This window comes from Lutjanus erythropterus, chromosome 12, assembly GCF_056507025.1.
Source record: "Lutjanus erythropterus isolate fLutEry1 chromosome 12, fLutEry1.hap2, whole genome shotgun sequence".
Taxonomy (NCBI): Eukaryota; Metazoa; Chordata; class Actinopteri; order Lutjaniformes; family Lutjanidae; genus Lutjanus; species Lutjanus erythropterus.
Window position 1 is genome coordinate 35,417,008 of NC_139328.1, and position 20,101 is coordinate 35,437,108.

The window sequence follows — 20,101 nt, forward strand, 5'->3', positions numbered from 1 at the left end:
TAATATGATTGAGTGGCGACCTGCTGACTCCTATTTCATAAATAAGAATCAAACCACGTTTTTGCTTGAGAAGGGAAAATAAACTTGGTTAATTTGGACAGCAGGATGTCATGCTTGACAGTGTCAGGTGCCTTTTTTGAGGCCTAAAAACTGCACCAACAACATTCCCCCCACCCAAAAGCCTTTTGACATTTTCCAGGTGGCAGCGATTTGCGTGTTTTCCGTGCCATAATCGCGCAAGAAAGTGTTCTACAACGGTCGCCGCGAGTCTTCGCAGTGGTTCCATGGTGTAATGGTTAGCACTCTGGACTCTGAATCCAGCGATCCGAGTTCAAATCTCGGTGGGACCTGTTACGTGACCTCCTCCGCTGTCGGGCAGGGAGATGAGGGGTGGTGGAGCAATATTTATTGAGGTACAGCTGTGAGGCCTCAAAAAACCCAGTGGTCCCTTGGTCATGATGTCCACCTGAAAGACCTGTAACGTGATTGTGCTGACAGGGTTGGAAGCCGTGAGTGACTTGATGGTCGCCTGATTAGGGTTTTCGTCTTATTCCTTCATAAAAATGAGCTTTTGCTGAGATTTGAACACACCTTCAAGTCAGAGCCCGAGCCAAAGAGCAAGTTAAACATGTGGCATAGGATAAATGAGCTGATTACATTTCCAAGCAGTAAAGGTTGAGTTTTCACAAAGTCACTGGCTGTAGACGACCTAGTGGGCCAAATGCCCCGCATAAACGCATCGTGAGTCAAATGTGCAGTGTTGTGTAATAGTTCCAGCGAGACCCCTGTGTGGCTATGGATTGGCAAAGACTTGCGAGATAAGCAGCAGGAATGTGGCATTAATGTTACAAAGTAGTCTACCAGGAACGTGCGCTTAGATGCATGGCCAGCTACTTACTGGATGACACTGCGTTTGGGGCAAAAACTGAGCCATGATATATGACAGCATTGTTACTATGGCCTCCTATGTGGTAAAATATTTAATGTACTCGCTGATATTTCTGCACTTTTCCACTGAAGCGGAGCTTTACGCAGTCAGGATGGCCGAGCGGTCCAAGGCGCTGCGTTCAGGTCGCAGTCTCCACTGGAGGCGTGGGTTCGAATCCCACTCCTGACAGCTCTCTTCTTCCACTGTTGCCATTTCCTGTAACATGATACTGGCAAAGTAAAGCGAACAACCCTCTGTGTGTTAGGGGACGGGCGTCAGGAAAAATACAGTGAGACACCGACTGTATGTCTAACTCTGCTTTCCGGCGTACTCGTTCAACTTAGTAGCCGGCCTCCGGCTCTTAGTTTGGCGACAGTAACGGAAGGTGTTTTTGCTGCCACGAAAATGACAGTATCGTCAGCATACATGCGTTACCCACCCCCTATGCAGCTCTCAGAGATGTCAGTAATGTCTAGGCTGAACAGCATAAGGTCCAAGCGGGGATCCCTGTGGTTTGCCCCTTTTACTTTGACAACATTCGGATTTAATATGATTGAGTGGCGACCTGCTGACTCCTATTTCATAAATAAGAATCAAACCACGTTTTTGCTTGAGAAGGGAAAATAAACTTGGTTAATTTGGACAGCAGGATGTCATGCTTGACAGTGTCAGGTGCCTTTTTTGAGGCCTAAAAACTGCACCAACAACATTCCCCCCACCCAAAAGCCTTTTGACATTTTCCAGGTGGCAGCGATTTGCGTGTTTTCCGTGCCATAATCGCGCAAGAAAGTGTTCTACAACGGTCGCCGCGAGTCTTAGCAGTGGTTCCATGGTGTAATGGTTAGCACTCTGGACTCTGAATCCAGCGATCCGAGTTCAAATCTCGGTGGGACCTGTTACGTGACCTCCTCCGCTGTCGGGCAGGGAGATGAGGGGTGATGGAGCAATATTTATTGAGGTACAGCTGTGAGGCCTCAAAAAACCCAGTGGTCCCTTGGTCATGATGTCCACCTGAAAGACCTGTAACGTGATTGTGCTGACAGGGTTGGAAGCCGTGAGTGACTTGATGGTCGCCTGATTAGGGTTTCGTCTTATTCCTTCATAAAAATGAGCTTTTGCTGAGATTTGAACACACCTTCAAATCAGAGCCCGAGCCAAAGAGCAAGTTAAACATGTGGCATAGGATAAATGAGCTGATTACATTTCCAAGCAGTAAAGGTTGAGTTTTCACAAAGTCACTGGCTGTAGACGACCTAGTGGGCCAAATGCCCCGCATAAACGCATCGTGAGTCAAATGTGCAGTGTTGTGTAATAGTTCCAGCGAGACCCCTGTGTGGCTATGGATTGGCAAAGACTTGCGAGATAAGCAGCAGGAATGTGGCATTAATGTTACAAAGTAGTCTACCAGGAACGTGCGCTTAGATGCATGGCCAGCTACTTACTGGATGACACTGCGTTTGGGGCAAAAACTGAGCCATGATATATGACAGCATTGTTACTATGGCCTCCTATGTGGTAAAATATTTAATGTACTCGCTGATATTTCTGCACTTTTCCACTGAAGCGGAGCTTTACGCAGTCAGGATGGCCGAGCGGTCCAAGGCGCTGCGTTCAGGTCGCAGTCTCCACTGGAGGCGTGGGTTCGAATCCCACTCCTGACAGCTCTCTTCTTCCACTGTTGCCATTTCCTGTAACATGATACTGGCAAAGTAAAGCGAACAACCCTCTGTGTGTTAGGGGACGGGCGTCAGGAAAAATACAGTGAGACACCGACTGTATGTCTAACTCTGCTTTCCGGCGTACTCGTTCAACTTAGTAGCCGGCCTCCGGCTCTTAGTTTGGCGACAGTAACGGAAGGTGTTTTTGCTGCCACGAAAATGACAGTATCGTCAGCATACATGCGTTACCCACCCCCTATGCAGCTCTCAGAGATGTCAGTAATGTCTAGGCTGAACAGCATAAGGTCCAAGCGGGGATCCCTGTGGTTTGCCCCTTTTACTTTGACAACATTCGGATTTAATATGATTGAGTGGCGACCTGCTGACTCCTATTTCATAAATAAGAATCAAACCACGTTTTTGCTTGAGAAGGGAAAATAAACTTGGTTAATTTGGACAGCAGGATGTCATGCTTGACAGTGTCAGGTGCCTTTTTTGAGGCCTAAAAACTGCACCAACAACATTCCCCCCACCCAAAAGCCTTTTGACATTTTCCAGGTGGCAGCGATTTGCGTGTTTTCCGTGCCATAATCGCGCAAGAAAGTGTTCTACAACGGTCGCCGCGAGTCTGCGCAGTGGTTCCATGGTGTAATGGTTAGCACTCTGGACTCTGAATCCAGCGATCCGAGTTCAAATCTCGGTGGGACCTGTTACGTGACCTCCTCCGCTGTCGGGCAGGGAGATGAGGGGTGGTGGAGCAATATTTATTGAGGTACAGCTGTGAGGCCTCAAAAAACCCAGTGGTCCCTTGGTCATGATGTCCACCTGAAAGACCTGTAACGTGATTGTGCTGACAGGGTTGGAAGCCGTGAGTGACTTGATGGTCGCCTGATTAGGGTTTCGTCTTATTCCTTCATAAAAATGAGCTTTTGCTGAGATTTGAACACACCTTCAAGTCAGAGCCCGAGCCAAAGAGCAAGTTAAACATGTGGCATAGGATAAATGAGCTGATTACATTTCCAAGCAGTAAAGGTTGAGTTTTCACAAAGTCACTGGCTGTAGACGACCTAGTGGGCCAAATGCCCCGCATAAACGCATCGTGAGTCAAATGTGCAGTGTTGTGTAATAGTTCCAGCGAGACCCCTGTGTGGCTATGGATTGGCAAAGACTTGCGAGATAAGCAGCAGGAATGTGGCATTAATGTTACAAAGTAGTCTACCAGGAACGTGCGCTTAGATGCATGGCCAGCTACTTACTGGATGACACTGCGTTTGGGGCAAAAACTGAGCCATGATATATGACAGCATTGTTACTATGGCCTCCTATGTGGTAAAATATTTAATGTACTCGCTGATATTTCTGCACTTTTCCACTGAAGCGGAGCTTTACGCAGTCAGGATGGCCGAGCGGTCCAAGGCGCTGCGTTCAGGTCGCAGTCTCCACTGGAGGCGTGGGTTCGAATCCCACTCCTGACAGCTCTCTTCTTCCACTGTTGCCATTTCCTGTAACATGATACTGGCAAAGTAAAGCGAACAACCCTCTGTGTGTTAGGGGACGGGCGTCAGGAAAAATACAGTGAGACACCGACTGTATGTCTAACTCTGCTTTCCGGCGTACTCGTTCAACTTAGTAGCCGGCCTCCGGCTCTTAGTTTGGCGACAGTAACGGAAGGTGTTTTTGCTGCCACGAAAATGACAGTATCGTCAGCATACATGCGTTACCCACCCCCTATGCAGCTCTCAGAGATGTCAGTAATGTCTAGGCTGAACAGCATAAGGTCCAAGCGGGGATCCCTGTGGTTTGCCCCTTTTACTTTGACAACATTCGGATTTAATATGATTGAGTGGCGACCTGCTGACTCCTATTTCATAAATAAGAATCAAACCACGTTTTTGCTTGAGAAGGGAAAATAAACTTGGTTAATTTGGACAGCAGGATGTCATGCTTGACAGTGTCAGGTGCCTTTTTTGAGGCCTAAAAACTGCACCAACAACATTCCCCCCACCCAAAAGCCTTTTGACATTTTCCAGGTGGCAGCGATTTGCGTGTTTTCCGTGCCATAATCGCGCAAGAAAGTGTTCTACAACGGTCGCCGCGAGTCTTAGCAGTGGTTCCATGGTGTAATGGTTAGCACTCTGGACTCTGAATCCAGCGATCCGAGTTCAAATCTCGGTGGGACCTGTTACGTGACCTCCTCCGCTGTCGGGCAGGGAGATGAGGGGTGATGGAGCAATATTTATTGAGGTACAGCTGTGAGGCCTCAAAAAACCCAGTGGTCCCTTGGTCATGATGTCCACCTGAAAGACCTGTAACGTGATTGTGCTGACAGGGTTGGAAGCCGTGAGTGACTTGATGGTCGCCTGATTAGGGTTTCGTCTTATTCCTTCATAAAAATGAGCTTTTGCTGAGATTTGAACACACCTTCAAATCAGAGCCCGAGCCAAAGAGCAAGTTAAACATGTGGCATAGGATAAATGAGCTGATTACATTTCCAAGCAGTAAAGGTTGAGTTTTCACAAAGTCACTGGCTGTAGACGACCTAGTGGGCCAAATGCCCCGCATAAACGCATCGTGAGTCAAATGTGCAGTGTTGTGTAATAGTTCCAGCGAGACCCCTGTGTGGCTATGGATTGGCAAAGACTTGCGAGATAAGCAGCAGGAATGTGGCATTAATGTTACAAAGTAGTCTACCAGGAACGTGCGCTTAGATGCATGGCCAGCTACTTACTGGATGACACTGCGTTTGGGGCAAAAACTGAGCCATGATATATGACAGCATTGTTACTATGGCCTCCTATGTGGTAAAATATTTAATGTACTCGCTGATATTTCTGCACTTTTCCACTGAAGCGGAGCTTTACGCAGTCAGGATGGCCGAGCGGTCCAAGGCGCTGCGTTCAGGTCGCAGTCTCCACTGGAGGCGTGGGTTCGAATCCCACTCCTGACAGCTCTCTTCTTCCACTGTTGCCATTTCCTGTAACATGATACTGGCAAAGTAAAGCGAACAACCCTCTGTGTGTTAGGGGACGGGCGTCAGGAAAAATACAGTGAGACACCGACTGTATGTCTAACTCTGCTTTCCGGCGTACTCGTTCAACTTAGTAGCCGGCCTCCGGCTCTTAGTTTGGCGACAGTAACGTAAGGTGTTTTTGCTGCCACGAAAATGACAGTATCGTCAGCATACATGCGTTACCCACCCCCTATGCAGCTCTCAGAGATGTCAGTAATGTCTAGGCTGAACAGCATAAGGTCCAAGCGGGGATCCCTGTGGTTTGCCCCTTTTACTTTGACAACATTCGGATTTAATATGATTGAGTGGCGACCTGCTGACTCCTATTTCATAAATAAGAATCAAACCACGTTTTTGCTTGAGAAGGGAAAATAAACTTGGTTAATTTGGACAGCAGGATGTCATGCTTGACAGTGTCAGGTGCCTTTTTTGAGGCCTAAAAACTGCACCAACAACATTCCCCCCACCCAAAAGCCTTTTGACATTTTCCAGGTGGCAGCGATTTGCGTGTTTTCCGTGCCATAATCGCGCAAGAAAGTGTTCTACAACGGTCGCCGCGAGTCTTCGCAGTGGTTCCATGGTGTAATGGTTAGCACTCTGGACTCTGAATCCAGCGATCCGAGTTCAAATCTCGGTGGGACCTGTTACGTGACCTCCTCCGCTGTCGGGCAGGGAGATGAGGGGTGGTGGAGCAATATTTATTGAGGTACAGCTGTGAGGCCTCAAAAAACCCAGTGGTCCCTTGGTCATGATGTCCACCTGAAAGACCTGTAACGTGATTGTGCTGACAGGGTTGGAAGCCGTGAGTGACTTGATGGTCGCCTGATTAGGGTTTTCGTCTTATTCCTTCATAAAAATGAGCTTTTGCTGAGATTTGAACACACCTTCAAGTCAGAGCCCGAGCCAAAGAGCAAGTTAAACATGTGGCATAGGATAAATGAGCTGATTACATTTCCAAGCAGTAAAGGTTGAGTTTTCACAAAGTCACTGGCTGTAGACGACCTAGTGGGCCAAATGCCCCGCATAAACGCATCGTGAGTCAAATGTGCAGTGTTGTGTAATACTTCCAGCGAGACCCCTGTGTGGCTATGGATTGGCAAAGACTTGCGAGATAAGCAGCAGGAATGTGGCATTAATGTTACAAAGTAGTCTACCAGGAACGTGCGCTTAGATGCATGGCCAGCTACTTACTGGATGACACTGCGTTTGGGGCAAAAACTGAGCCATGATATATGACAGCATTGTTACTATGGCCTCCTATGTGGTAAAATATTTAATGTACTCGCTGATATTTCTGCACTTTTCCACTGAAGCGGAGCTTTACGCAGTCAGGATGGCCGAGCGGTCCAAGGCGCTGCGTTCAGGTCGCAGTCTCCACTGGAGGCGTGGGTTCGAATCCCACTCCTGACAGCTCTCTTCTTCCACTGTTGCCATTTCCTGTAACATGATACTGGCAAAGTAAAGCGAACAACCCTCTGTGTGTTAGGGGACGGGCGTCAGGAAAAATACAGTGAGACACCGACTGTATGTCTAACTCTGCTTTCCGGCGTACTCGTTCAACTTAGTAGCCGGCCTCCGGCTCTTAGTTTGGCGACAGTAACGGAAGGTGTTTTTGCTGCCACGAAAATGACAGTATCGTCAGCATACATGCGTTACCCACCCCCTATGCAGCTCTCAGAGATGTCAGTAATGTCTAGGCTGAACAGCATAAGGTCCAAGCGGGGATCCCTGTGGTTTGCCCCTTTTACTTTGACAACATTCGGATTTAATATGATTGAGTGGCGACCTGCTGACTCCTATTTCATAAATAAGAATCAAACCACGTTTTTGCTTGAGAAGGGAAAATAAACTTGGTTAATTTGGACAGCAGGATGTCATGCTTGACAGTGTCAGGTGCCTTTTTTGAGGCCTAAAAACTGCACCAACAACATTCCCCCCACCCAAAAGCCTTTTGACATTTTCCAGGTGGCAGCGATTTGCGTGTTTTCCGTGCCATAATCGCGCAAGAAAGTGTTCTACAACGGTCGCCGCGAGTCTTCGCAGTGGTTCCATGGTGTAATGGTTAGCACTCTGGACTCTGAATCCAGCGATCCGAGTTCAAATCTCGGTGGGACCTGTTACGTGACCTCCTCCGCTGTCGGGCAGGGAGATGAGGGGTGGTGGAGCAATATTTATTGAGGTACAGCTGTGAGGCCTCAAAAAACCCAGTGGTCCCTTGGTCATGATGTCCACCTGAAAGACCTGTAACGTGATTGTGCTGACAGGGTTGGAAGCCGTGAGTGACTTGATGGTCGCCTGATTAGGGTTTTCGTCTTATTCCTTCATAAAAATGAGCTTTTGCTGAGATTTGAACACACCTTCAAGTCAGAGCCCGAGCCAAAGAGCAAGTTAAACATGTGGCATAGGATAAATGAGCTGATTACATTTCCAAGCAGTAAAGGTTGAGTTTTCACAAAGTCACTGGCTGTAGACGACCTAGTGGGCCAAATGCCCCGCATAAACGCATCGTGAGTCAAATGTGCAGTGTTGTGTAATAGTTCCAGCGAGACCCCTGTGTGGCTATGGATTGGCAAAGACTTGCGAGATAAGCAGCAGGAATGTGGCATTAATGTTACAAAGTAGTCTACCAGGAACGTGCGCTTAGATGCATGGCCAGCTACTTACTGGATGACACTGCGTTTGGGGCAAAAACTGAGCCATGATATATGACAGCATTGTTACTATGGCCTCCTATGTGGTAAAATATTTAATGTACTCGCTGATATTTCTGCAATTTTCCACTGAAGCGGAGCTTTACGCAGTCAGGATGGCCGAGCGGTCCAAGGCGCTGCGTTCAGGTCGCAGTCTCCACTGGAGGCGTGGGTTCGAATCCCACTCCTGACAGCTCTCTTCTTCCACTGTTGCCATTTCCTGTAACATGATACTGGCAAAGTAAAGCGAACAACCCTCTGTGTGTTAGGGGACGGGCGTCAGGAAAAATACAGTGAGACACCGACTGTATGTCTAACTCTGCTTTCCGGCGTACTCGTTCAACTTAGTAGCCGGCCTCCGGCTCTTAGTTTGGCGACAGTAACGGAAGGTGTTTTTGCTGCCACGAAAATGACAGTATCGTCAGCATACATGCGTTACCCACCCCCTATGCAGCTCTCAGAGATGTCAGTAATGTCTAGGCTGAACAGCATAAGGTCCAAGCGGGGATCCCTGTGGTTTGCCCCTTTTACTTTGACAACATTCGGATTTAATATGATTGAGTGGCGACCTGCTGACTCCTATTTCATAAATAAGAATCAAACCACGTTTTTGCTTGAGAAGGGAAAATAAACTTGGTTAATTTGGACAGCAGGATGTCATGCTTGACAGTGTCAGGTGCCTTTTTTGAGGCCTAAAAACTGCACCCACAACATTCCCCCCACCCAAAAGCCTTTTGACATTTTCCAGGTGGCAGCGATTTGCGTGTTTTCCGTGCCATAATCGCGCAAGAAAGTGTTCTACAACGGTCGCTGCGAGTCTTCGCAGTGGTTCCATGGTGTAATGGTTAGCACTCTGGACTCTGAATCCAGCGATCCGAGTTCAAATCTCGGTGGGACCTGTTACGTGACCTCCTCCGCTGTCGGGCAGGGAGATGAGGGGTGGTGGAGCAATATTTATTGAGGTACAGCTGTGAGGCCTCAAAAAACCCAGTGGTCCCTTGGTCATGATGTCCACCTGAAAGACCTGTAACGTGATTGTGCTGACAGGGTTGGAAGCCGTGAGTGACTTGATGGTCGCCTGATTAGGGTTTTCGTCTTATTCCTTCATAAAAATGAGCTTTTGCTGAGATTTGAACACACCTTCAAGTCAGAGCCCGAGCCAAAGAGCAAGTTAAACATGTGGCATAGGATAAATGAGCTGATTACATTTCCAAGCAGTAAAGGTTGAGTTTTCACAAAGTCACTGGCTGTAGACGACCTAGTGGGCCAAATGCCCCGCATAAACGCATCGTGAGTCAAATGTGCAGTGTTGTGTAATAGTTCCAGCGAGACCCCTGTGTGGCTATGGATTGGCAAAGACTTGCGAGATAAGCAGCAGGAATGTGGCATTAATGTTACAAAGTAGTCTACCAGGAACGTGCGCTTAGATGCATGGCCAGCTACTTACTGGATGACACTGCGTTTGGGGCAAAAACTGAGCCATGATATATGACAGCATTGTTACTATGGCCTCCTATGTGGTAAAATATTTAATGTACTCGCTGATATTTCTGCACTTTTCCACTGAAGCGGAGCTTTACGCAGTCAGGATGGCCGAGCGGTCCAAGGCGCTGCGTTCAGGTCGCAGTCTCCACTGGAGGCGTGGGTTCGAATCCCACTCCTGACAGCTCTCTTCTTCCACTGTTGCCATTTCCTGTAACATGATACTGGCAAAGTAAAGCGAACAACCCTCTGTGTGTTAGGGGACGGGCGTCAGGAAAAATACAGTGAGACACCGACTGTATGTCTAACTCTGCTTTCCGGCGTACTCGTTCAACTTAGTAGCCGGCCTCCGGCTCTTAGTTTGGCGACAGTAACGGAAGGTGTTTTTGCTGCCACGAAAATGACAGTATCGTCAGCATACATGCGTTACCCACCCCCTATGCAGCTCTCAGAGATGTCAGTAATGTCTAGGCTGAACAGCATAAGGTCCAAGCGGGGATCCCTGTGGTTTGCCCCTTTTACTTTGACAACATTCGGATTTAATATGATTGAGTGGCGACCTGCTGACTCCTATTTCATAAATAAGAATCAAACCACGTTTTTGCTTGAGAAGGGAAAATAAACTTGGTTAATTTGGACAGCAGGATGTCATGCTTGACAGTGTCAGGTGCCTTTTTTGAGGCCTAAAAACTGCACCAACAACATTCCCCCCACCCAAAAGCCTTTTGACATTTTCCAGGTGGCAGCGATTTGCGTGTTTTCCGTGCCATAATCGCGCAAGAAAGTGTTCTACAACGGTCGCCGCGAGTCTTCGCAGTGGTTCCATGGTGTAATGGTTAGCACTCTGGACTCTGAATCCAGCGATCCGAGTTCAAATCTCGGTGGGCCCTGTTACGTGACCTCCTCCGCTGTCGGGCAGGGAGATGAGGGGTGGTGGAGCAATATTTATTGAGGTACAGCTGTGAGGCCTCAAAAAACCCAGTGGTCCCTTGGTCATGATGTCCACCTGAAAGACCTGTAACGTGATTGTGCTGACAGGGTTGGAAGCCGTGAGTGACTTGATGGTCGCCTGATTAGGGTTTCGTCTTATTCCTTCATAAAAATGAGCTTTTGCTGAGATTTGAACACACCTTCAAGTCAGAGCCCGAGCCAAAGAGCAAGTTAAACATGTGGCATAGGATAAATGAGCTGATTACATTTCCAAGCAGTAAAGGTTGAGTTTTCACAAAGTCACTGGCTGTAGACGACCTAGTGGGCCAAATGCCCCGCATAAACGCATCGTGAGTCAAATGTGCAGTGTTGTGTAATAGTTCCAGCGAGACCCCTGTATGGCTATGGATTGGCAAAGACTTGCGAGATAAGCAGCAGGAATGTGGCATTAATGTTACAAAGTAGTCTACCAGGAACGTGCGCTTAGATGCATGGCCAGCTACTTACTGGATGACACTGCGTTTGGGGCAAAAACTGAGCCATGATATATGACAGCATTGTTACTATGGCCTCCTATGTGGTAAAATATTTAATGTACTCGCTGATATTTCTGCACTTTTCCACTGAAGCGGAGCTTTACGCAGTCAGGATGGCCGAGCGGTCCAAGGCGCTGCGTTCAGGTCGCAGTCTCCACTGGAGGCGTGGGTTCGAATCCCACTCCTGACAGCTCTCTTCTTCCACTGTTGCCATTTCCTGTAACATGATACTGGCAAAGTAAAGCGAACAACCCTCTGTGTGTTAGGGGACGGGCGTCAGGAAAAATACAGTGAGACACCGACTGTATGTCTAACTCTGCTTTCCGGCGTACTCGTTCAACTTAGTAGCCGGCCTCCGGCTCTTAGTTTGGCGACAGTAACGGAAGGTGTTTTTGCTGCCACGAAAATGACAGTATCGTCAGCATACATGCGTTACCCACCCCCTATGCAGCTCTCAGAGATGTCAGTAATGTCTAGGCTGAACAGCATAAGGTCCAAGCGGGGATCCCTGTGGTTTGCCCCTTTTACTTTGACAACATTCGGATTTAATATGATTGAGTGGCGACCTGCTGACTCCTATTTCATAAATAAGAATCAAACCACGTTTTTGCTTGAGAAGGGAAAATAAACTTGGTTAATTTGGACAGCAGGATGTCATGCTTGACAGTGTCAGGTGCCTTTTTTGAGGCCTAAAAACTGCACCAACAACATTCCCCCCACCCAAAAGCCTTTTGACATTTTCCAGGTGGCAGCGATTTGCGTGTTTTCCGTGCCATAATCGCGCAAGAAAGTGTTCTACAACGGTCGCCGCGAGTCTTCGCAGTGGTTCCATGGTGTAATGGTTAGCACTCTGGACTCTGAATCCAGCGATCCGAGTTCAAATCTCGGTGGGCCCTGTTACGTGACCTCCTCCGCTGTCGGGCAGGGAGATGAGGGGTGGTGGAGCAATATTTATTGAGGTACAGCTGTGAGGCCTCAAAAAACCCAGTGGTCCCTTGGTCATGATGTCCACCTGAAAGACCTGTAACGTGATTGTGCTGACAGGGTTGGAAGCCGTGAGTGACTTGATGGTCGCCTGATTAGGGTTTCGTCTTATTCCTTCATAAAAATGAGCTTTTGCTGAGATTTGAACACACCTTCAAGTCAGAGCCCGAGCCAAAGAGCAAGTTAAACATGTGGCATAGGATAAATGAGCTGATTACATTTCCAAGCAGTAAAGGTTGAGTTTTCACAAAGTCACTGGCTGTAGACGACCTAGTGGGCCAAATGCCCCGCATAAACGCATCGTGAGTCAAATGTGCAGTGTTGTGTAATAGTTCCAGCGAGACCCCTGTGTGGCTATGGATTGGCAAAGACTTGCGAGATAAGCAGCAGGAATGTGGCATTAATGTTACAAAGTAGTCTACCAGGAACGTGCGCTTAGATGCATGGCCAGCTACTTACTGGATGACACTGCGTTTGGGGCAAAAACTGAGCCATGATATATGACAGCATTGTTACTATGGCCTCCTATGTGGTAAAATATTTAATGTACTCGCTGATATTTCTGCAATTTTCCACTGAAGCGGAGCTTTACGCAGTCAGGATGGCCGAGCGGTCCAAGGCGCTGCGTTCAGGTCGCAGTCTCCACTGGAGGCGTGGGTTCGAATCCCACTCCTGACAGCTCTCTTCTTCCACTGTTGCCATTTCCTGTAACATGATACTGGCAAAGTAAAGCGAACAACCCTCTGTGTGTTAGGGGACGGGCGTCAGGAAAAATACAGTGAGACACCGACTGTATGTGTAACTCTGCTTTCCGGCGTACTCGTTCAACTTAGTAGCCGGCCTCCGGCTCTTAGTTTGGCGACAGTAACGGAAGGTGTTTTTGCTGCCACGAAAATGACAGTATCGTCAGCATACATGCGTTACCCACCCCCTATGCAGCTCTCAGAGATGTCAGTAATGTCTAGGCTGAACAGCATAAGGTCCAAGCGGGGATCCCTGTGGTTTGCCCCTTTTACTTTGACAACATTCGGATTTAATATGATTGAGTGGCGACCTGCTGACTCCTATTTCATAAATAAGAATCAAACCACGTTTTTGCTTGAGAAGGGAAAATAAACTTGGTTAATTTGGACAGCAGGATGTCATGCTTGACAGTGTCAGGTGCCTTTTTTGAGGCCTAAAAACTGCACCAACAACATTCCCCCCACCCAAAAGCCTTTTGACATTTTCCAGGTGGCAGCGATTTGCGTGTTTTCCGTGCCATAATCGCGCAAGAAAGTGTTCTACAACGGTCGCCGCGAGTCTTGGCAGTGGTTCCATGGTGTAATGGTTAGCACTCTGGACTCTGAATCCAGCGATCCGAGTTCAAATCTCGGTGGGACCTGTTACGTGACCTCCTCCGCTGTCGGGCAGGGAGATGAGGGGTGGTGGAGCAATATTTATTGAGGTACAGCTGTGAGGCCTCAAAAAACCCAGTGGTCCCTTGGTCATGATGTCCACCTGAAAGACCTGTAACGTGATTGTGCTGACAGGGTTGGAAGCCGTGAGTGACTTGATGGTCGCCTGATTAGGGTTTTCGTCTTATTCCTTCATAAAAATGAGCTTTTGCTGAGATTTGAACACACCTTCAAGTCAGAGCCCGAGCCAAAGAGCAAGTTAAACATGTGGCATAGGATAAATGAGCTGATTACATTTCCAAGCAGTAAAGGTTGAGTTTTCACAAAGTCACTGGCTGTAGACGACCTAGTGGGCCAAATGCCCCGCATAAACGCATCGTGAGTCAAATGTGCAGTGTTGTGTAATAGTTCCAGCGAGACCCCTGTGTGGCTATGGATTGGCAAAGACTTGCGAGATAAGCAGCAGGAATGTGGCATTAATGTTACAAAGTAGTCTACCAGGAACGTGCGCTTAGATGCATGGCCAGCTACTTACTGGATGACACTGCGTTTGGGGCAAAAACTGAGCCATGATATATGACAGCATTGTTACTATGGCCTCCTATGTGGTAAAATATTTAATGTACTCGCTGATATTTCTGCACTTTTCCACTGAAGCGGCGCTTTACGCAGTCAGGATGGCCGAGCGGTCCAAGGCGCTGCGTTCAGGTCGCAGTCTCCACTGGAGGCGTGGGTTCGAATCCCACTCCTGACAGCTCTCTTCTTCCACTGTTGCCATTTCCTGTAACATGATACTGGCAAAGTAAAGCGAACAACCCTCTGTGTGTTAGGGGACGGGCGTCAGGAAAAATACAGTGAGACACCGACTGTATGTGTAACTCTGCTTTCCGGCGTACTCGTTCAACTTAGTAGCCGGCCTCCGGCTCTTAGTTTGGCGACAGTAACGGAAGGTGTTTTTGCTGCCACGAAAATGACAGTATCGTCAGCATACATGCGTTACCCACCCCCTATGCAGCTCTCAGAGATGTCAGTAATGTCTAGGCTGAACAGCATAAGGTCCAAGCGGGGATCCCTGTGGTTTGCCCCTTTTACTTTGACAACATTCGGATTTAATATGATTGAGTGGCGACCTGCTGACTCCTATTTCATAAATAAGAATCAAACCACGTTTTTGCTTGAGAAGGGAAAATAAACTTGGTTAATTTGGACAGCAGGATGTCATGCTTGACAGTGTCAGGTGCCTTTTTTGAGGCCTAAAAACTGCACCCACAACATTCCCCCCACCCAAAAGCCTTTTGACATTTTCCAGGTGGCAGCGATTTGCGTGTTTTCCGTGCCATAATCGCGCAAGAAAGTGTTCTACAACGGTCGCCGCGAGTCTTGGCAGTGGTTCCATGGTGTAATGGTTAGCACTCTGGACTCTGAATCCAGCGATCCGAGTTCAAATCTCGGTGGGACCTGTTACGTGACCTCCTCCGCTGTCGGGCAGGGAGATGAGGGGTGGTGGAGCAATATTTATTGAGGTACAGCTGTGAGGCCTCAAAAAACCCAGTGGTCCCTTGGTCATGATGTCCACCTGAAAGACCTGTAACGTGATTGTGCTGACAGGGTTGGAAGCCGTGAGTGACTTGATGGTCGCCTGATTAGGTTTTCGTCTTATTCCTTCATAAAAATGAGCTTTTGCTGAGATTTGAACACACCTTCAAGTCAGAGCCCGAGCCAAAGAGCAAGTTAAACATGTGGCATAGGATAAATGAGCTGATTACATTTCCAAGCAGTAAAGGTTGAGTTTTCACAAAGTCACTGGCTGTAGACGACCTAGTGGGCCAAATGCCCCGCATAAACGCATCGTGAGTCAAATGTGCAGTGTTGTGTAATAGTTCCAGCGAGACCCCTGTGTGGCTATGGATTGGCAAAGACTTGCGAGATAAGCAGCAGGAATGTGGCATTAATGTTACAAAGTAGTCTACCAGGAACGTGCGCTTAGATGCATGGCCAGCTACTTACTGGATGACACTGCGTTTGGGGCAAAAACTGAGCCATGATATATGACAGCATTGTTACTATGGCCTCCTATGTGGTAAAATATTTAATGTACTCGCTGATATTTCTGCAATTTTCCACTGAAGCGGAGCTTTACGCAGTCAGGATGGCCGAGCGGTCCAAGGCGCTGCGTTCAGGTCGCAGTCTCCACTGGAGGCGTGGGTTCGAATCCCACTCCTGACAGCTCTCTTCTTCCACTGTTGCCATTTCCTGTAACATGATACTGGCAAAGTAAAGCGAACAACCCTCTGTGTGTTAGGGGACGGGCGTCAGGAAAAATACAGTGAGACACCGACTGTATGTGTAACTCTGCTTTCCGGCGTACTCGTTCAACTTAGTAGCCGGCCTCCGGCTCTTAGTTTGGCGACAGTAACGGAAGGTGTTTTTGCTGCCACGAAAATGACAGTATCGTCAGCATACATGCGTTACCCACCCCCTATGCAGCTCTCAGAGATGTCAGTAATGTCTAGGCTGAACAGCATAAGGTCCAAGCGGGGATCCCTGTGGTTTGCCCCTTTTACTTTGACAACATTCGGATTTAATATGATTGAGTGGCGACCTGCTGACTCCTATTTCATAAATAAGAATCAAACCACGTTTTTGCTTGAGAAGGGAAAATAAACTTGGTTAATTTGGACAGCAGGATGTCATGCTTGACAGTGTCAGGTGCCTTTTTTGAGGCCTAAAAACTGCACCCACAACATTCCCCCCACCCAAAAGCCTTTTGACATTTTCCAGGTGGCAGCGATTTGCGTGTTTTCCGTGCCATAATCGCGCAAGAAAGTGTTCTACAACGGTCGCCGCGAGTCTTGGCAGTGGTTCCATGGTGTAATGGTTAGCACTCTGGACTCTGAATCCAGCGATCCGAGTTCAAATCTCGGTGGGACCTGTTACGTGACCTCCTCCGCTGTCGGGCAGGGAGATGAGGGGTGGTGGAGCAATATTTATTGAGGTACAGCTGTGAGGCCTCAAAAAACCCAGTGGTCCCTTGGTCATGATGTCCACCTGAAAGACCTGTAACGTGATTGTGCTGACAGGGTTGGAAGCCGTGAGTGACTTGATGGTCGCCTGATTAGGGTTTTCGTCTTATTCCTTCATAAAAATGAGCTTTTGCTGAGATTTGAACACACCTTCAAGTCAGAGCCCGAGCCAAAGAGCAAGTTAAACATGTGGCATAGGATAAATGAGCTGATTACATTTCCAAGCAGTAAAGGTTGAGTTTTCACAAAGTTGACCACGTAACATTCACTTCACTCCAATCCAAAGTCTCTGTATTTGACAGCATGGGCCTGAGACTTAGCTATCACATGTCTTACTTTAGAATCAATTGCATCAGCTTTAAAGACAGACAGACAGCCCACATTTGTTAAATACAAGTGTAAGTGGTAACAGGATGATGTGATTATGTATGGGTCACAAAAACATTCACACATTCTCTTGCCATAGCCAGGCCACAAAGCATATTGAATGAGAATATATAATAGCTTTTATCAATAAGCAGCTCCTCTATGAAGTAGTGGTGCACTACCTAAACTGCTGCAGAACTCTCATAAGCTACAATTACACTGCTGCTTGTACTGTGAGGATAAAGTAGGTCAGCAGGTCTTCCATGCTCTGTCAGCAGATGGCGTAAGAGAACTGCTGGATGGAGAGAGAGCTGCGACTCAGCCAAGGCCTGCTGCACAATCAGCACTTGCAAATAAGTAACAAATGAGCATATCTAACACTGAATAGCAGCAGATAGACACAGACTTGTAACCAGCCATTGGCTTTTCTCAGCATTTCTGAGGCAACTGTTGGTGTGATCCTCATTAAACTGTAGTCAGTAAGCAGACAGTGGTTAGCTGATAGTAAATAATGTGTAAAATCATAATCTGGCAGCAAATATGTAAGTGACCAACTGGTATTGGGTGCCCTAAAAATAATAACATTTTAAATTTATAAAATACTCTTAGCCATATTGTGACTTTTTCTTAGCATTTTCCAACAAATTTTCAACACATTTTTCCATAAATTGTCATAACTTGATAATGGCAGTAAGCGGCTGTGGATTTATTGTGTCATTCCTTGTGTGAGGCGTAGTCATGAGAGTTGTATCCACTCGCGATTGCGTCCACTCGGGAGCATCCACACCCAGAACATATAGCCCTGATTTAGTCCAGCTAAATGTAAAGTGTAACCCACTTGTGACCAAAATGGTCCTGAAATTGGTTAAATTTAGTCTTTGCCCACAGTCGGAAATTTTCCTTACATTTCCTGTCAAAGCCTTGTCATGATATAAACATAAAGCTATGGACTTTGACTTGATGATTGTCTGCAGGACCCTCATCTGCAACAATAAAAGGTTGATAGCAGCCCTCTGACACCCCACTGTGATTCAGGCAGGGAGAGGCAATTCAGCTTTATGGTACCTCATGGTTATCCCATCAGCGCAAATGAGAGCATTTAATTGCAGAGGTGGGAGGTAATTAAATATAAGTACTTTGTTACTGCACTGCACTTAGATTAGCACTAGATTTTTCAAGAATCTGTACTTTACTTGAGTATTTATTTTTCTGGCAACTTTACTTTTACTTTTATTCTCTACTTTTAAAACAAATCTCTGCACTTTCTACTCCTTTCATTTTCAAAACAGACTCATTACATTAGCTTTAATGTATTTGAGGGGATTATTGATGATTTTTGCATCATTGTGCACCGCATCAAGACTGAGTTCAGCCTAAATGGATTTAACAGTAACACATAGAAAGTATGATGCCTTGGTGTATCCATCAGTGCATATCACACATGACGGATGCAACAAAGAATAAGACATAAAATGAAAAAGACATAAGACAAAAAACAACGTAAAGGATATAAGAAGACAAAAGAGGTGTAACAAGACAAAAAAGACCTAACAAAAGGAAAAACAACATAAGAGATGCAACAACACAAATATGTAAAAGACAAAACAATACAAAACAGATGTCACAAGACAAAACATGTAACAGAGGATTAACAACATGAAAGATGCAATGAAACAAAAAAGACGCAACAAACGAAAGATGCAACAAAATGAAAAACAATATATAAGGCATACTAAGAAGAAAAACTAACAAATGAAAGAGGAAAAAGTAAAAGATGTAACAAGACAAAAATTATTTAACAAAAGGAAAAATTACATTAAAGATGCAACAAGACAGACAAAAGGTGACAAGACGAAAAACAACATATAAGACATGCTAAGATGAAAAACTAACATATGACAAAGATGTAACAAGATGAAAAAGGAAAAAATGTAAAAGATGTAACAAGAAGAAAAATTATATAAAAAGATGCAACAGGATGAAAAACATTTAATTTATAATAAAACAATAAATAGTAAGACAGGGAGGCTAGCTTCTGCTAGCTTTGCATAGTAACCATCTGTAGAAATGTCCTTCAGAGGAAAACTTTTTACTTTTATATTTGGAGTACATTTTAGAGCCTGTACTATTTCACTTTTACTACAGTAAAGAAGTTAAAGCAGTACTTACTAGAGCCTTTTTTACACAACTGTCTGTACCTCTATTTGAGTACAGACTGTGTGGACTTTCACCACCTCTGATTTTCTTCAAAGAACTTCAAAGACTTGTCCACCACCCCAAACATCTTTTCCAGTGTGTAAAAGTCTCACTCTGACTTTTGCCCTGCAGACTCTGCACCCAACCCCTGCCCACCACCCAGCAGATAGTGATCAAGGTGAGAGGTCTGTGCCGCTTTGAGCCGTCTGTCTGATGCATTAGGGGACACAATGCAACAGACAGCTTTACCTGTTAAACTGCAGTGGGTGGGTGTATTCTGTGTGTGGTTTCTTATTGTTTTACTTCACAGTTCATACATAGGATCCTTGTAAAGCTCTGTATGTTTGGTGTGCTCTCCAGGAGCCCAGGCTGCAAACATAGATGTTGTTGACCCCCACCCTATTACAGACCAATCACTTATGTGATTCACAATCAAAGACAATTCATGTTAATCATGAAAATAATAATAATTTGTCATAGGCCAAAATAATTTAAAAAGTCACTGTTGACTTAAAGGGACAGTTCACCCTAAAATCAAAAATACACATTTTTCCTCTGACCTGTAGAGCTTTTTATCCATCTCTTTCCAGACACAGTTACTCATAATAATCCACAGAACTTGTTGTGAGCAGTTTCATGTAGGAATACAGTAGTACAGAAGGGGAAAATGTAGGGAGTAAAAGTAAAAAGTTGACAGAAAAAAATACTCAAGTACAGTACAGATACTTAAAAAAAATCAACTTAAGTACAAGAATTAAGTATTTGTACTTAGTTACTTCCCACCTCTGTCAACCAACTAAATTGTAGAACACATCAACATGTCACATAACACAAATCATTTTGATAATATGCTTTGTTAAAGAGAGATGATACTGAACAGAGTGAAGGTATTTCACTTAAA

The 20,101-nt window shown here is 46.2% G+C and overlaps 23 non-coding genes across 23 annotated transcripts; all 23 read left to right on the top strand.

Moving 5' to 3' along the window:
- The first annotated feature begins 278 nt into the window (after nucleotides 1-278).
- Nucleotides 279-350, top strand: trnaq-cug (transfer RNA glutamine (anticodon CUG)). Its single transcript has one exon. It is a non-coding gene; the product is annotated as a tRNA-Gln (tRNA).
- Nucleotides 351-1,034: 684 nt separating this feature from the next.
- Nucleotides 1,035-1,117, top strand: trnal-cag (transfer RNA leucine (anticodon CAG)). Its single transcript has one exon. It is a non-coding gene; the product is annotated as a tRNA-Leu (tRNA).
- A 634-nt stretch (nucleotides 1,118-1,751) lies between these two features.
- On the top strand, nucleotides 1,752-1,823 carry trnaq-cug (transfer RNA glutamine (anticodon CUG)). The gene has a single exon. It is a non-coding gene; the product is annotated as a tRNA-Gln (tRNA).
- A 683-nt stretch (nucleotides 1,824-2,506) lies between these two features.
- trnal-cag (transfer RNA leucine (anticodon CAG)) lies at nucleotides 2,507-2,589 on the top strand. Its single transcript has one exon. It is a non-coding gene; the product is annotated as a tRNA-Leu (tRNA).
- A 634-nt stretch (nucleotides 2,590-3,223) lies between these two features.
- Nucleotides 3,224-3,295, top strand: trnaq-cug (transfer RNA glutamine (anticodon CUG)). The gene has a single exon. It is a non-coding gene; the product is annotated as a tRNA-Gln (tRNA).
- Nucleotides 3,296-3,978: 683 nt separating this feature from the next.
- On the top strand, nucleotides 3,979-4,061 carry trnal-cag (transfer RNA leucine (anticodon CAG)). The gene has a single exon. It is a non-coding gene; the product is annotated as a tRNA-Leu (tRNA).
- A 634-nt stretch (nucleotides 4,062-4,695) lies between these two features.
- On the top strand, nucleotides 4,696-4,767 carry trnaq-cug (transfer RNA glutamine (anticodon CUG)). The gene has a single exon. It is a non-coding gene; the product is annotated as a tRNA-Gln (tRNA).
- Nucleotides 4,768-5,450: 683 nt separating this feature from the next.
- Nucleotides 5,451-5,533, top strand: trnal-cag (transfer RNA leucine (anticodon CAG)). The gene has a single exon. It is a non-coding gene; the product is annotated as a tRNA-Leu (tRNA).
- A 634-nt stretch (nucleotides 5,534-6,167) lies between these two features.
- Nucleotides 6,168-6,239, top strand: trnaq-cug (transfer RNA glutamine (anticodon CUG)). The gene has a single exon. It is a non-coding gene; the product is annotated as a tRNA-Gln (tRNA).
- Nucleotides 6,240-6,923: 684 nt separating this feature from the next.
- Nucleotides 6,924-7,006, top strand: trnal-cag (transfer RNA leucine (anticodon CAG)). The gene has a single exon. It is a non-coding gene; the product is annotated as a tRNA-Leu (tRNA).
- Nucleotides 7,007-7,640: 634 nt separating this feature from the next.
- trnaq-cug (transfer RNA glutamine (anticodon CUG)) lies at nucleotides 7,641-7,712 on the top strand. Its single transcript has one exon. It is a non-coding gene; the product is annotated as a tRNA-Gln (tRNA).
- A 684-nt stretch (nucleotides 7,713-8,396) lies between these two features.
- Nucleotides 8,397-8,479, top strand: trnal-cag (transfer RNA leucine (anticodon CAG)). Its single transcript has one exon. It is a non-coding gene; the product is annotated as a tRNA-Leu (tRNA).
- Nucleotides 8,480-9,113: 634 nt separating this feature from the next.
- trnaq-cug (transfer RNA glutamine (anticodon CUG)) lies at nucleotides 9,114-9,185 on the top strand. Its single transcript has one exon. It is a non-coding gene; the product is annotated as a tRNA-Gln (tRNA).
- Nucleotides 9,186-9,869: 684 nt separating this feature from the next.
- Nucleotides 9,870-9,952, top strand: trnal-cag (transfer RNA leucine (anticodon CAG)). The gene has a single exon. It is a non-coding gene; the product is annotated as a tRNA-Leu (tRNA).
- Nucleotides 9,953-10,586: 634 nt separating this feature from the next.
- Nucleotides 10,587-10,658, top strand: trnaq-cug (transfer RNA glutamine (anticodon CUG)). Its single transcript has one exon. It is a non-coding gene; the product is annotated as a tRNA-Gln (tRNA).
- A 683-nt stretch (nucleotides 10,659-11,341) lies between these two features.
- On the top strand, nucleotides 11,342-11,424 carry trnal-cag (transfer RNA leucine (anticodon CAG)). The gene has a single exon. It is a non-coding gene; the product is annotated as a tRNA-Leu (tRNA).
- Nucleotides 11,425-12,058: 634 nt separating this feature from the next.
- On the top strand, nucleotides 12,059-12,130 carry trnaq-cug (transfer RNA glutamine (anticodon CUG)). Its single transcript has one exon. It is a non-coding gene; the product is annotated as a tRNA-Gln (tRNA).
- A 683-nt stretch (nucleotides 12,131-12,813) lies between these two features.
- On the top strand, nucleotides 12,814-12,896 carry trnal-cag (transfer RNA leucine (anticodon CAG)). The gene has a single exon. It is a non-coding gene; the product is annotated as a tRNA-Leu (tRNA).
- A 634-nt stretch (nucleotides 12,897-13,530) lies between these two features.
- trnaq-cug (transfer RNA glutamine (anticodon CUG)) lies at nucleotides 13,531-13,602 on the top strand. The gene has a single exon. It is a non-coding gene; the product is annotated as a tRNA-Gln (tRNA).
- Nucleotides 13,603-14,286: 684 nt separating this feature from the next.
- trnal-cag (transfer RNA leucine (anticodon CAG)) lies at nucleotides 14,287-14,369 on the top strand. The gene has a single exon. It is a non-coding gene; the product is annotated as a tRNA-Leu (tRNA).
- Nucleotides 14,370-15,003: 634 nt separating this feature from the next.
- On the top strand, nucleotides 15,004-15,075 carry trnaq-cug (transfer RNA glutamine (anticodon CUG)). Its single transcript has one exon. It is a non-coding gene; the product is annotated as a tRNA-Gln (tRNA).
- A 683-nt stretch (nucleotides 15,076-15,758) lies between these two features.
- trnal-cag (transfer RNA leucine (anticodon CAG)) lies at nucleotides 15,759-15,841 on the top strand. Its single transcript has one exon. It is a non-coding gene; the product is annotated as a tRNA-Leu (tRNA).
- A 634-nt stretch (nucleotides 15,842-16,475) lies between these two features.
- trnaq-cug (transfer RNA glutamine (anticodon CUG)) lies at nucleotides 16,476-16,547 on the top strand. Its single transcript has one exon. It is a non-coding gene; the product is annotated as a tRNA-Gln (tRNA).
- The last annotated feature ends 3,554 nt before the right edge of the window (nucleotides 16,548-20,101 follow it).